At 36.8% G+C, this 15,993-nt stretch overlaps 1 protein-coding gene across 1 annotated transcript in view; it reads right to left on the bottom strand.

Annotated features, from left to right (window-relative positions):
- LOC306897096 (uncharacterized protein) overlaps nucleotides 1–15,993 on the bottom strand; it is a gene marked incomplete at its 3' end in the record, with an annotated part of 82,295 nt that overhangs the window by 6,685 nt on the left and 59,617 nt on the right. The window lies entirely within an intron of this gene.

Here is a 15,993-nt window from a genome sequence, read left to right as displayed (position 1 = left end):
GAAGCCCCTCCCCTAACCCCACCCTAAACCTAACCGTCACAAATCGTAAATTGTAACGATTTACGGTATACAGTAAAAACATCGTACGAATTAGCCACCTCGTAAAAAAAATTGCTTTCAGGAATTTAGCTTTTAGTCAATCATGATGAATTCTTATTGCAAACGATGTAAACAAAACAGCTAACTTCAATTAGATGGCTTTGTGTTGTTTCCTAGCAGACCGTTAGACGAAACAGACCTAAAAACCAAGACCTTTTTCTACATGCACATTAATGTTTCCAAACTCTGTATACAAAATTTCTTTGAATTGTTTTGCATACTAACAAGACTTTTCAGGTTGAAGACTAGGACTTGACTAGAATAACACTAAACGGCCCCATTTAATGAAAAAATATCTCATATTAAAACCTTGTCTCTCTAATTTTAGACGACTGAGGTAGTTCATTTTCTTAAAGTACCATCATGACACTGAAAGAATAATGTTCATAATGTTCACGCTAGGGGTATCATTATTTTCATGATGTCAGCTATGTTATTATGAAGGTGAGAGCTGTAAAATATAACCTGATATGAGTGTGTGACAAGCTGATTCCATTTGTCCAAAATTATTTATACCCTAGTGATATAGAACTGTCTTCGCTCGATATTACAAGAAATCACCGCAACCCTGTTAAAAGAAATGTGCCCATAATTATAGTTTAACATCTATCCTTAGAATGTTTTTTGCACAATTCCCACCAGAAAAGCTCCATTGAGAAGGCCGATGCACTTGTATCACTGTATTTGTTTATACACCTCTTACAGAGTTGAACACCATGTGCGGGACCTAAGAGAGCCATATAAATAACATAACCTCAAAAACAGTAGGTTAGCGAATTCAGGAAGGAGAAAAAGAAAGATTTGTTAGGAGAGTTAAAAAACCCATAAAACATGCCCGAAGGAGCCACAACATTAGCACAACCCAACGTAGCACAGCATGGACTCTTTCAGCTATTCCTGAAACAAGGTTGGAAATTAAAGAGACTTTTTTGGGTAGCACTTGTGAAAATGCTTCTCAGCGATAGTATTTCATGTTTTAAACCTATACCATCTCACCGTGCCTCCCGTATGACCGATGTCTTCCATTTTCACATTCAAACCTTGAGAAAATCCTAACCAAGGTGTGTTGCACAACAGGAAAGCTTCCGTTTTTTTCCAGAAAGAAAAGATGTTTGTTTTCTAAGCCCGATGCCAAGCTATGTATCCTGAGGTGTGTGACCATGTGCCATCTTTGTTTTGGTGAGAATAGGCTTAGCTCCCCGAATGGAGAAACGCACGCCAACAGGAAACCCAAGTCAATGCAAACTTGGTAACAGAAGGCAAGCTAGCACGGGAGAGAAACACATTGAGAGAAACCGGGGAAAAGTGAGAATTAGTGGCCAGGTATCACGTTAGGGAGAAGAAGCCATATGGTGCGGCAGGAAAGCGGAACATTGTGGAGGCATGTGCACGGAGCTCCAGGGATGACAAAAACAAAGAACGCTGCAGAGAACTTCAGTAAGAGCCGTAACCTCTCCAAATCTCAGTTCCCCAAATGCAGCAACAGAGTGAGACCTCACAACGTGCCTGGGAATCAGAATGGGTTTCATTTCTTAGCAAATACAGGAACCCACTAGCTTTCATGGCATTCGGTTCCGCTATCTATGTTTAAAGCTCCTTAAAGGAATAGTTTACCTTCAAAGTGAAATTCTTACATGCCCTCTTGTCGTTTCAAACCTGTGCTTCTGCAGAACACAAAAGTGTTGGTAACGGAAAAACGTTGGTCCACATTGACTCGCTTTGGTTTTGTTTCCATACAATAGAAGTCAATAGGGACCAACATTTCTAAAAACATCTTTTGTGTTTTGCAGAAGAAAGAAAATTACACAGGTTTAAAATTACAACAGGGTGAGAATTTTCATTTTGAAGGTGAACAATTCCTTAAAGATACCATTTTAGGTCTTTGTGTTCAGGTGCCTCTGTTAAAAAAGTAAATGGTTCTTGTCGTGTCCCTTACAGAATACAAAGGTCAACAGGCCACTGACAGTCGTATGAGAGTCCGTGTTTGCTTTGATAATAACAGACAACAAAAACTAAACTCTAAGAGGGAGACTGGGGTAGGGCGAGAGCCGGCAGAAAGAAGAAACTATACCCAATGAGTTTGCCCACAGGACTGTAATGGAAATTATGAAACTGGAACAGATGACCTAAAGAAAATTATATTGTGATTTAATACATAAAAAATTAAGAATAATAAAAAATAATAATTTCTTATAATTAATAAGCAATTATACAAGGCAATGAGAAATTGCCGTTTTGTGTCCTCACAACGGAAGCCAATGTTGTTTGGCTACCAACGTTTTTCAAAATATCTTCTTTTGTGTTCTGCGGAACAATGAAAGTCATACAGGTTTGCAATAGCATGAGGATGAGTAAATGATGGGAGAACTTTCATTACTAATTCACTGTATGGATAGCACCATCGACATCCTTTAAAACTTCCATTCCACAGAAGAGAGAAATCTGTTTTGGCAGATATAAGGATGGATTAATGATAAGAATGTTCATTTTTGGGTGAACTATTAATGAAGATGAGACTATAAAGAGACCACAAAAGGTCCTCCGCTTAGATGCCCTCGGGCCACAGCGAGCCTAGAGGATTGCAGTTAGCGTTCAGTACTGTCTGGATATGTAGAGACAGAATGTGAGCTGAACAAGGGGTGTAGTGCAGACACGACAATGGGTTGAAGATCTCATCATAATCTGTTAATGTCATTTGTGTCGGTAGATATGATGGGTAAAGTGTGAGTGTGTGTGTGTGTGTGTGTGTGTGTGCGTGCGTGTGCGTGTGTGTGTGTGTGTGTGTGTGTGTGTGTGCGTGTGTGTGTGGGGGTGAATCAGGCTATGGTGTCTGACTATGACATAACTCAAGTGTCTGTACAGGAAAGCTGACCTGCATGGTGCAGACAGACAAGAGAGAGATATTTGAGTTTTGAGCAGAACGCTGTTAATGACAGAAGGCTGATGGTAATCCTGTTGTGAGTTTTACATTTACTGCAGGTTTTTACAGTGAAATTACAGATGGATAATAAAAATCACTTATGAGATCTCTTCTAGACAGCAGTAAGATTAGATGGTGAGAAACAGATCTACTTGCAAACGTTCCCTGCTACTTGAATGGGTCTCGGAGGACAGCTCAACAAACTGTAAAACAGTACTCAAACTTTCTGCAATCATAAATCAGAGAGTACAATATGAACTCAGTTCCCATTAACCAAAATATGATGTTCATGTACATTTTATAATTCTATATTATTACTGTGTGTAAACAATTGTATTTTTGTTGCAATGTTGCAGTGTTTCAATGAATGTTTGTATGAATATGAAGTAGATTGAGAAGTGAGTATAAGTCAATATGAAGGCTTTTCGTGTAAGAGCCAATTTAAGTTTCAAAAGCCAAACAAGTTTCACCAGAGAGTTTAAGCTACATCGCCATCTTTGCATGAAACATCAGATATTTGGTTATTTTAAGTACTCTTCTTCATGTAAGTTGAAGTCAAATTAAGTCTAACTAACATTTCCTAAAATATAGTCATCATGTCCTGTATTATAAATATAAATGATTACTTCAATAATAAATGTATGTATTCATTCATAATAATAAATAATTAATATATACAATATAAAAATATATTTACCTTCTTTGCTGAAGATTATATTTACCAGACCACTTTGTCCATTTAGGGCTACTGTAGATACAATGTTCCATGTAAGGGGACCAGCGTAAATAAAAAAGCATTTATGTCAACATATCCCCCTTCATATCACACATTGCACCTTTATAAATATTTGTCATATCGATCATGCTTGCCTATATAGATCATGAGTGATGTAAACAATATCTAACTCTGGTGATAAGTTCAGCATGTTGAGCAGCACTAAAACTTCTTCAGAAAATGCAGAAAAGTTGTTTCTTCCGAAAAAAGAATAGTTGAGGAGATGGACCGCTGTTTTCTGCGGAGGCCACCGAGGGCAGATAAATATTACAGGAGGTTTACAGCCAAGTGGCTCTTATAATGTCGAAAATATAAGCGACGCTTGATACCGTCTGACAGCTCGAATGTGTCGAGTTATAAATAACTAAAATGCCAACTGAAGAACCATCTTGTGTAACGCTCCAGTTACAAAACACAGTAAATCTCCAGCATAAACCCTATTATCTCACCGGTACTCACGCGTGTTGTTTGGTGATCTTTGCTAATGACTGTTAACGTCAGGACTGTCAGGATGAAATACTTGCACTAGCGTAGCACGTCATCATTTGTTCATTTGAAATCCTATTGTAGGGTATCACTGAAGTTCTATCAGGGGACTCAACCGAACTTGACTTCACACCCAGACGCATAACTGAAAGTTTAATGATGACTTAGAAAATCCATTCTGCTAAACCGCCGCACCGAAGACAACACAAAGAGAGAGAGACAGAGAGGGAGAAAGGAAATGGAGAACGTAGAGCTGGGGTGGAGAAATGACAAATGCGTTTGCTATCGCGGCGTCCGAGGAAGAGGCAGCTAATAAAATTTTCATAATCTGGACTTTCATCGGCTAGATTGTTTTAGCACAGAGATCTATTGTACACGCTGTCATTGTGTTTATCGCTGGAATTTACAATCACACCCAATATGTAGCGTGTTCAAGAGTGTGGCGACGCACACACACATTCGCAAAGCTATTTCCTCACAAAAACACACACACAACCCTTCAAATATTCCTTAAAAGTGTATTCGTCTAATGCACATTCATTGCAAGTTTAAAGTAGCTAAAAATCTATAGTTTTCTTTTTGAAATTTGTAAAAACAACATTCAAAATTCTAACATATGATGAATAAAAATGTGCTGTGATTTTTGACACTAGATAAAAAGCACTGGTTAACCACTGAGGTAACGTTCACATGGATCTTGTAATATAGTGTCCTTCTGACGCGACTCAAAGTCATTGACACAGACACTTTCAATCTGGAATACACCTTTCAATTTCCTCTCAGACACACAGCCAAGACAACACACATGTTATGTACACTGTAACACTGTAGCATGTTATGGGCCCGGGGCGGACCGGCGGCGGCAGCATCTCGGCTCTATAACAAAGCTCATTGAAGCGTAATTGAAAATGACTTCGGAGAATTGCGACATTAAGGGAGCATTGTGGATATCTGCAGGTGTTGAGATGAAACGCGGTTCAGAGAAATCGAGTGTGAGGGAGCAAAAGATGAAAGCAACTAGGGGGTTTCCCGACAGACAGCCAAAAAAGCCGAATGCGGGAAGAGAGGGCGACAGGCAAAGAATTTAAGGGATACATTAAAGAGCCGAACCAATTACGTGTACACGGGCATAAAATCCAAAAGGACATTTGCTTTGTTTCTTGCCTTCCTGAGGTGACCACAAGAAATAAGACATCTTTAAGGTTAAGATAGAAAGAGTTAAGGTGGAAAAAAAGACAGAAAAGGAACATTTGAAAAAACGATGATATATGGATGCATGAAATAAACATTTAGATTTACATTTAGTCATTTAGTAGACGCTTTTATCCAAAGCGACTTACAAAGAGTTCAGGGAGCAACAAGCGATATGTTACACAAAGAGTAATAGTACAATAGGTGCTAATACAAAGTTACTATTACATTCCTGCAGATGTGCATTTGGGGAGAAAAAAAGGGGACGTCGGATATGAATGCTAAAACTAAGCTCTTAAAGGGATACTAAATAAAGACTGTATCATTATTTATTCATCCTCATGATGTTCAAAGCCAGTACAGTATATGACTCTTTATTCTGTGGAATATATTTTAGGAAATGTCTTATTGGTTTTGTGTCCATACAATGGAAGTCAATGGCATCCAATGCTGTTTGGTCACAAAAGTTCTTCAAAATATCTTGTTTTGTGCTCTGCATCATTTATCTCAGATAAAAAATGCAGCAGACATACTTATGAATTAAATAAATCTACTATCAGGCAAATGGAGACATGAGACTTTTTGTTACGATCTTATAACATCAATAGAGTTAATCCTGAAAAGTATGGTATATTAAGGGTACGGGTTGGTTCACCACTCTTGCCCTGAATCTGTCTTTCTGACCTGAATCCAGCATTTAATGATTCTTAAATAAAGTTAACAGTGCCCTGCAGTCAGTCAAAGGTCTTAGCCTGGGTCGAAAAGTTTAATTGAGGTTAGCTGACATTTAACCTACCGTATAAGGTCTGATTTATATACTAGTTTACTCTGGCCAAGAATGACCCACTTACAACAATAATATGCCAGTGTATGGTTATTATAGTTTTGATTTTAGTTTTATTAATAATATTAATATTAGTTATTGTTATGTAAATTTTAGTTCAAGTTTAAACAATTTTGCTGTATGCTTTCGTCATTTTATAACGTATTTGTTGATTTGATATGTTGCTATATATTGTTATTATTATAATTTTAGTGCTTAAAACTTATATCAGTTTATTTTTGAGGCAACATTTTAATTTTTTATTTAGTTTAAGTTCTCCCAATAATTCTAGGACTGTATTTTATTTTATTTCAATGGACAGGAACGTTTTCATAAACTACTACTACTTCTACTACTAAAATAACCTAGCACCAGTGTAAAAGCAGGCTGTGATTTCCATTTTTTCGTGATTTCGAAGACAGCCAATCAGATTAGATCTTTGCTAAAAACTTCAACTCTCTTGCCATGATATGAATTCAACAGACTAATGTCAAGAATCAATATTTTTTACGCTATTGTTGTTACTCTTATTTTCTGTATTGACTCCAGTTTGGGATTTTTTATCATTTTAGTCTTTTAATAGTTTTAATATGATATTAATGCTCAACTTGTTTTTTCCAGTTACACAGAGGATAAAAGTGATACTTCACATTGCAATGCTAGTGATTTTATGAACTGCATTACTGCATCACCATTGAAAAACATTGGTGTGACGAGTAAATCTGAGAAATATTTAGCATTGACAGACTCTTTAATGGGCCAACAGGATTAAAACAAACTCTAAGAATGTTTACAATGGATTAAACAAGGCTACAATTTAACACAACAGTGGTGACATCTTCAACTTCTCATCCAGCCTGCAGCAATCCTCCGCTTTAATGCTCAGAAATAAATGTTTAAAATGAAATGACATTTCCAAAGAGAGCAATCATTTTTGCATTAGGACAGAGGCATTCCCAGGTTGCAGCCACACATACACGCACACACACGCAAGCATTGGTCACACACGAATGGTACACAGGGAAAAAATGCTGCCTATACGTGGATATCAGACTGTGGTCAATTCAGGATCATCCGCCGCATGAAAACATCCAAAGCACAGAGCGGGGGAGAGAGAAGATGAGCTGCCTGTTTCTGGTGTAATCTAGTTAAAGTTTAGCAGAGTTAAGCAAAGTTTCTAGGGTTAAGATCAGTTTACACGGAGAGGAGATGTAGTAAATGAAGAGAAAAGGAGAACGTATTGACCATTATTATGGAAGTTTCATTTTTTAACTTTAACAAAAACAGATCTATAACATGGTGATTTCTTTATAATTCTTTGCCCTTGAACAGAACATGCATTTATGAGCATTCAAGGCTTCTAATAAATACATCTGAACTGTTATTGCTATAACTGTTATTGCTAACAGGCTGTAGGGCCCAATGAAATTGGTAATTTTTTTCAAAAATGTAGTTTTTTTTTCTCTATTTCAGTTTCACTGCATTGCGTTCTTTTTTAAAATGTTTATATATTAATATTATTTAAACATGGTTTTTTTGGAGTATTTACTTGCAAACTATGGTAAAATTCAGAGACACTGCAGTGTTTTTATACCTAAAACGTCTACAAAAACAGGGCATAATGTACAACTACATTTATATACGTTATATGTCTTAGTAGTACGTTTTTATTTTTCTTTCAACTAAAATTATGGTAATACTTTTTATAATTTAACAAGCATGTTCTCTACAATTTACGAAAGAAAATAACATAGCATACTAGTTTTTGGGGGTGTCAATATGTTCAAGTTAACCAGACTTTTATTCAGAAATGTTTTTTTAAATGAACCACCATCCCTGCGTTCCAATCGGAATACTATCCGTCCTAATAGTATTCAAAAGTAGAATTAGTTTGTCCCAAATCCGAGTATGTTGAAAATAGTATTCCAAAGATTCCCGGATGGTCTACTTACGTCCGGTAGAAATTCAAAGTGCAGAATGATGCACACTCTAAAAGCTGATATTACCCACAACTCACCGCGAGTAGGCGGAGTTTAGTGACACTCCACTGCATTAATAAATTATATAACTGATGCATCACTATATTGACAAATGTAAGTATACAGTAAACATAACATACAAAATAACGAATTAATAAATACCTTAATGGAAAGAAGAGCTGTATTTTGATGTGTGAGACAGTTATTGGCCCCAATGTTGCATAGGCAACAACGGCCAATTCCGCTTCCTGTTAGTATGTCCCTGTGTGTGCAATCACTTTTGCACTCAAAAGCACCTACTATTCCAATACAAGAACAGTACTTACGATAAATAGGCAAATTGGAACGCAGGGAACCGATTGCAAAAAAGATGGACCGTGTGATGCTGCTTCCATTCATTGTAATGAACTGAGCGTTTTTTTACATCTATAAGGGCATGAAATGTATTGACAAAAAATTGTCTGGGTGTTGTGAAATGCCCATTTCTGCTGAGGAAGTGTTGAATGCAAGCAAATATAAAAAAATAATAAATTGCCAGGTACAGACGGTTTAACTGCAGAATTTTAACAACAGTTTTCGACCGAATTAGCACCTTTTCTACTCAAGATGTTTATTGAAAGTATGATAAATCAGTATCTCCCTAACACTTTGACTGAATGGTTAATCAAATTAATTCCTAAACAAAATAAAGATTTACTTATTCTTGATAATTGGCGACCAATAAGTTTATTAAACAATGATTATAAGGTGTTTGCCCTGATATTTGCTAAGAGACTGAAATCTGAATTAGATTCAATAATAGATAAAACACAGTCTGGGTTCATTAAGAAAAGGCATATTCCAAACAATATGATGTTAGTTTTAGATATCTTAGATCATCCAGAATTTAGTATAGATGATGGCTTTATTTTATTTCTTGATTTCTTTAAGGCTTTTGATTCAGTGGAGCATCAGTTTATGTTGGACTCACTTAAGAAATTTAGTTTTGGAATTTGTTTTAATAGCGCAATTAAAAAGTTTTTACAGTAATAGTAACAGTTCAATTAAATTGTTAAGTGGCGCTTCTAGTAGATTTAATTTGTCAGGAGGGATTAGGCATGGCTGCCTTATCTCCCCATACTTAGTCAAATTCTTGCTAATTATATTAAAACCAGTTATATTAAAGGTATTAATATTGTTGACAGAGAACTAGTTATAACACAGTTAGCTGACGATACCACCCTCTTTCTAAAAAAATGTTGACCAAAACCCCATCGCTATCAAAGTCATAGAAGAGTTTTCTAAAGCATCTGGTGTTCATTTGAATGTAAAGAAGTGTGAACTAATGGCGATCAAGGATTGTTCAGCAACCTCTTATTGTAACATCCCAGTCAAATTGGAGGTTTAATATTTAGGAATTACAATAAATAAAAATCAACATTCATAAAATTTTAATCCTATTATCCAAAGAACTAAGAAAAGATTTAATCAGTGGCTTCTAAGGGACTTGTCGATAAGAGGGAGAGTTTTTATTTCCAAAGCAGAAGGCATATCCGAGGCTCATTTACACAGCAATGGCTCTTCAGGTGGATGATAGGATTTTGAGAGAAAATGATTTTCTTTGAAAATTGGCTTTGAAATAATATTCTTTTGGTGGATCAATTGTTTTGTCGAAAAATCGAAAATGAATAGTTGGTTATATTTTCAGAGGCCGACCAAAGAGCCCGCAGCTTCAAATTCCGCAGGAGTAGTGAATGAGGGCAAAGTGGGTGATTTCGGACACAGCCTCAGAGCAGCTTATGTGTTCATGTTCCCTGTAGAGTGAGATCCAGACTCGACAATGAAAACTCCACGAGCGTCATGCGTGAAATAGACAGAAGCACCTGTGTTATAACCATAAATACAGCAAATTCCGATTTGAGGCCTGTGCGGAAATCCCTAAACAAGTAAGCCACATAAATGCGCTATTCACACCAGTGATTCAACCAAAAGAGAACTATTAAAATCACAGCTAATGAAAAATATGCTATTTAAACACTATGCAAGCAAACAAACCTTTGTTGTTTTGACAGCAAAACCAGAGAAACAGATTCATATATCTGTTTTTACATCTCTGCTGACATCTAAATCAGCACCCATATGGCTTCTTTACAGCTTTTCTGCATTATGTCGTTGAGAGGTTTTAAAAAGCAAAATATAAGGGCAGACTTCAATATTAGGACTTGTTATTTCACCGCCTTCCCGTCTCCTGACGCTTCTTATGCTTTCAAGGGGTCTTTGATAGCGAGGCACTCATATTCTCCTTAAACTTGCTCTAGCGTTTCAAAAGACGCAAGAGTCTCGTTGGTGCCGGAGACAAGGCGCTCTTACCAAAGATCCAGCCTGCGAGCGAAACCGCGAGTTATCGTCGTCTTCCTTCAATCTTTTCTCTGGGCTTTTTTGGGTCTTTTGGTTATCTGTTTCTTTCTCCACCAATTAGTGGCTTTAGATAAAATCAACCTGAACTTGTGGCTCTGGAGTGAAATATTGTTGAAAAACTCTTGGAAAGTTTCCATTTTCGAGGCGAGTATGTTAAATCTATCAAATCTGAAACTGCAAAGGCTTATTTCCGGAGACATTGAAATCCAGTGGTTCTATTTAAAGAGCATTTTTAGGTCTGTTTTGGTTGTGTAATACATTGTTAAATGTGCCATTACGGATATGCGTTAGACGTTCATTGTCTTATTTATGTATGGTTTTCAATTAGGTGGTTTGGGATTTGATAATGAGCTCCACTGCAGGGATTGAGAGTTGATGGTTCACCTCTTCTGTGGCGAACTCTACAACTGCGCACCAAGGCTTCTAAACAACACTTGTTTGTCGGTAACAACAACAAAAAAACACCGCTGCCACCATGCTTCACTCTTGTTCTCTCTCTAGAATGAATAAATAACTTAAACGAATGCCATCTGACTGTGTCATCAGCATGATTAATTTTTATTTATGGGTGTAATATCTCACCTAACAACAGCCTAGAAACCACACTATACCATCTCACCTAACACAAACAAATACCACCCAAGCAATTTTTTGAAATCATTTAAAATAAAACAAATAACGCTCAAGAGCAGCATATGCTAATGCTAATAATTATACAAAACAAATCTACCTCGCAAAATTTAAATACTTACTTACGGGTCAACACATTTTGTCGTGTTGCAATAACACACACAGCCCAGATCTTTAAATTCATAAACTGTAAAGTTAACCATAACCCAAACTGTAGAACCTATTCTCAACATATCTAAAGAACAGCTCTGTTAAACAGCCGGTGTGTTAAGTGAATCTTATTTTCTTATTTGCCTTGCACTCACTTAAAATGCAATACAAAAACCAAACACACAACCATTTCCCATTAAGTAAACACTATCAATTCTACAGATTAGCTCAGCTGACATATAAATATGACGTATGTCACCAAAATAAATAAACCGAGCCAAGATTTAAGGAAAACGAGACCTTAAAACCTGTAATCTTCAAAGTGACAAAGAATATCTGTCAACCATACGCTCATTTAGACTCTATTCCCTTGAACGAAAGGCCCTCGGGGCCAGTTAAAACAGGACGGAACCTAGACTCACTCCACTTTTCGCTACATCTGCCGCGTTGATGGGATTTTAATTTGATTACAGCAAAACATAACAAGTGCCTACGAGCCGGCGACCGAAACTCAAAACTGTTCTCGAGTCTTACAAGCGCGCACGCGCTGTAGGCGGCGATGATAATCTCAATTTATTATTATGACAGACGCCAAATTAGAGCCGGCTCCAGAATATAAGGGGAAGTCCCGGCACAGCGTAATTAAAAAGGTGAGATTATCAATAGGAAAAATAGTGTGCGGTAAATGACCTTCTGAATAACAATCGTTAGTGATTTATGAATGTAGTTGAAACACAAGGAGGGGGGATTTTTCATTGATCTTATATATATTAAATCTGGAAGCATAATCCTGAGGTTTATGAGCAAGAACAAGAAGAGTAGTAGGGAATCAAATATAGCTACAGGGATTTATGGGTTATGTTAAACATAGACCATAATGACATCCGATTATGAGCATGACCCAAATCCATCACACAAGTCACAAATACCAGAGCTGTAAAAGGATGCTAATATCCTCCAAAAAAGGAAATATATTGTCACTTTTGGGCGTAATGCTTGCATTTAATATTTCATCTTTTTTTCATAAATATTGGTCACACTTTATGTTTGTTGGTGACGTTAGCAAATATTTAACCAATGAAAATGTTGAACAAATCTGGTCAACATGTTTCATTATTTTAAAAAGTACAGTGTTTTTTCAGTTTCCTGAAAAGTAGCGGGTTTTAAAACCAATGTGAGGGTTCCACCAGACTTCCAAAGCTAAAATCCATTTACAGAATATTGTTTACTTTCGTTAAAAGTGCAGTTTCACATCAGTTTTACGTAATTTGTAATGTATCCTGAATTTATTTGGGTTTCAAACTAAAATGGCGATACTATTTCAGCCTTAAACACATCATTGTATAACTCTCATGAGTCCAAACAACTAAGATACAACATTGAAAGAAGCACAGAACTTAACTTCATGGCTAGAGACGTATATTCCAAACGATTTTGGCGGTCAAGATATCAATATATTTTATTGTATAAGAGAGATGGAGAATGTTTTGTTTTAGCTAACAGCAATATAACTGTCTGTCTTATCTGATAAGAGCTTGTTGTTTGGCAGCAGAAACAAATGTCAATTCCATAAAGCCACTGACACAAAAAACTAGATATTCTTCCCCACTAATAAGAGATGGCACAAAGCTATTCCTGGGGAAATCGAACATCGCCAAAGTTCTTGTTTTTCCTCTTGCTGAGAGCTAAGTTCCGACTTCTTTAAAAGGTCACGGACATCAGGTGAATCCTTCACCGAAAGTTCTGACTGTTGTTGCACGCGCTGACCTGTGAAATATCAAGTCTGTATAGGACACGTCGTCTCCAAAATGATGCAATTTGAAAGTCTGTCAGTGGTCACCCTTGCGTGACCCCCATTGGCAACGGTGTCTGAAATGAGGGTAGATGATCCAGAAGCACCTTCATCTGAGGGGCTTTTATTGAGGCGGAAAGTAAATTTAGTTTTGAACCAGCAATACCTGGCAGTGTTAAGTTTCAATCGGGTTATCTCTGGGTTTGCTCAATTACGCAGACGGATACCCAACACACTGATAGCCACATTGAGCGGAAGTATAATTTGATTTGTGAAGTATGAAGTTATCTGGTGCAAATATTTGCGGTGCAATCTATTCGCGTTATCTCGATATAAAGTAGAAAAGAATATGAAGACATACATATTTCAAAACGATGAGACGCTTTCATGTTTCGAGTGATCACATATGTGCAGTAAGCCAGGGATGATATTAAAAAGTCATCTTATTGTCATGGTTCTCGAGTGGTGAGACAAGGACAGAGGACCCAGGCACAGTAAATGCAGCAATATTGGCTCAACCAATGGCGTTGAGTTTGAGGCTGGGCTATGTGCGTGCCTGACCAATGAAAGGGCATGTTCCCGAAACCCCTTTCTACGCTTGAAAATACATGCGATTCTGTTTGATCAAACTTTGTGGCACAAAAATTACCTGATTCAGCTTTAAAAGTCTAAATATTTATAAGCCTATGCCACATAAAATTTGACACCAGTAATTCATTCCTGGCTGTTGTTTCTCTTCTGCACGCTGTTCTCTTTTCTTTTCCTTTGATTAAACTCCAGCCCTCACAATTTGCAAAGCTGTTTCAGACGTTAAAAGGCTCATTTCGCATCTATCAGAATCATAAATACGACCCGCTTTTGGTACGTCCGAGATTCCAAATGTTTGCGTGACACGGTGCCACAGAGCTTTGAGCAAGGCAAGTATCAGTTCTATTATTGACATCGATATTTCCTTCACATCCACGCGCACGGGGTTTCGTCCGCTTTGAATATTATCTGGAAAAATGACTGATCAGGCTCCATTGTTTAAGGTCATGCTGTTCATTAAAACTGACATGCCGTTTCTCTGAGTGAAGCTGGTTCCCTGACCTTTCGCGAAAAGTCAACAGCTGTCTAGTTTTCTGGTGGCGGAACTAAACTTAACCAATTGCTCATTTTAAATCTACCTCCGTCTTAATTGAACTTTGATCTCAATTTACAATGAAGAAGTGTGGTGTGTAGTGTGGTACAATGAAGAAGCTGCGAGTGACCCAGGCTAAATGCACACATTGAAAGAAGATAGAGATCGGTTGTCCTTATATCCAATGTTAGTTTAAAATCTAAAACACACTTGGTTTGTAGAAAACGGTGTTGTTATGCTAATACGTACTTTTATTGCTTTGGGAACGTCAATGTGAATTGTGGGGGCAGAGGCAGACCGGACAAAATTAAAGTATACAGTTTCAACTCATATTCATAAACAAATGTCAGTATCCAAGCATTTGTAGTCAAATCTATATACATTCCCCTGAACAAACAGAAATAAAGAAATCTATAATTTATTTTGCACTTTATGCATCCGCTACATAAATATGCAGTGTAATTAAATATACTTCAAACATATAATGGGATTACGCTGTTTATGCACGTCACATATAGAAATAATAATATATAGAATTGATATCATAATATATTATATTATAATTAGATACAGAACAAAAATAAACGCCTGTAGGTCAACAATTTCTAATTCAATTATTTTAAATTGCATCATCAATTTAAAAGAAAACATCAATATAACACAGACCTGTCATAGCCTGCTTTTTCTGTAATGTTGGACTAAAAATGAGATAAATCCTTGAATAGAATAAAGCCATAAATTAAATCCTGAGAAAACCCATTAACCTTGAAATCCTTCCGCCCTACAGTGGCTCATGAGTCGAGCGTTGAGCTTGTCATCCCAAATCAAACGTCATCCCGAGCCGTCAGACTTAGGCGCCCCCGTACAGCTTTATTCAATCTAAATTGAAGTTCTCAACTGGCCATGCGGAAGGTTGTTTCCTATCAACCTCAATTGCACAATACATTACCAAAACACAGCAGTAAATGAGAATCTAACAAAGCCAATAAGGATTATAAAGGGATGACAAAATAAATTGAATTGAGATGGTGGAGAACTTAAGGTCTAGATGAGTGCCAAGCTTCATGTCGGAAGTCATTTTTCTGCCCTGAAACATTAAGAAATACGCTCTGAGGATAGCAGCTCCTTTGCCGTCCATCCAGTAGATGTTTAATTATTTCAACTCGCTCAATTTTGTGATACGGATACTGGATTTCAATCAATATGAATCTGTTTAGGCAACACTTTCATGTGAGATATTTCAGATTTGGAACATACAGGATGGCGAATAAAACAGATCATGAAAATCTTAACATAAGTATTCTATAATATGAACATAATGTACATACATACATATACATATTGTTTATTCTGAATGCATGTTCATTTAAAAAAGTTCATTTCTAGTTTACGATCTGAAGAACACAGAAGACGTGCTGGTAAAGATTACTTTACTATTACTGGCAGCTAAAAAGCTTCGTCTTCAACAAAAAAATCAAGAAAATAAACTGAAAATGGATTCCTCTTTATGAGCCACAGCAACAAAAGAAATCATCCTTCCGTTCTGTTGCCTCTTGTGTTTGTAAATGTGAAGTCTCTCTTTCTTTTCCAAGCGTTGGAGGGATATCACTATATCAGTCTGAACATTTGTC

Source organism: Barbatula barbatula (assembly GCF_947034865.1).
Source record: "Barbatula barbatula genome assembly, chromosome: 8".
Lineage (NCBI taxonomy): Eukaryota > Metazoa > Chordata > Actinopteri > Cypriniformes > Nemacheilidae > Barbatula > Barbatula barbatula.
Note: the sequence above shows the minus strand (reverse complement) of the source record. Positions and strands in the feature narration are given on the sequence as shown.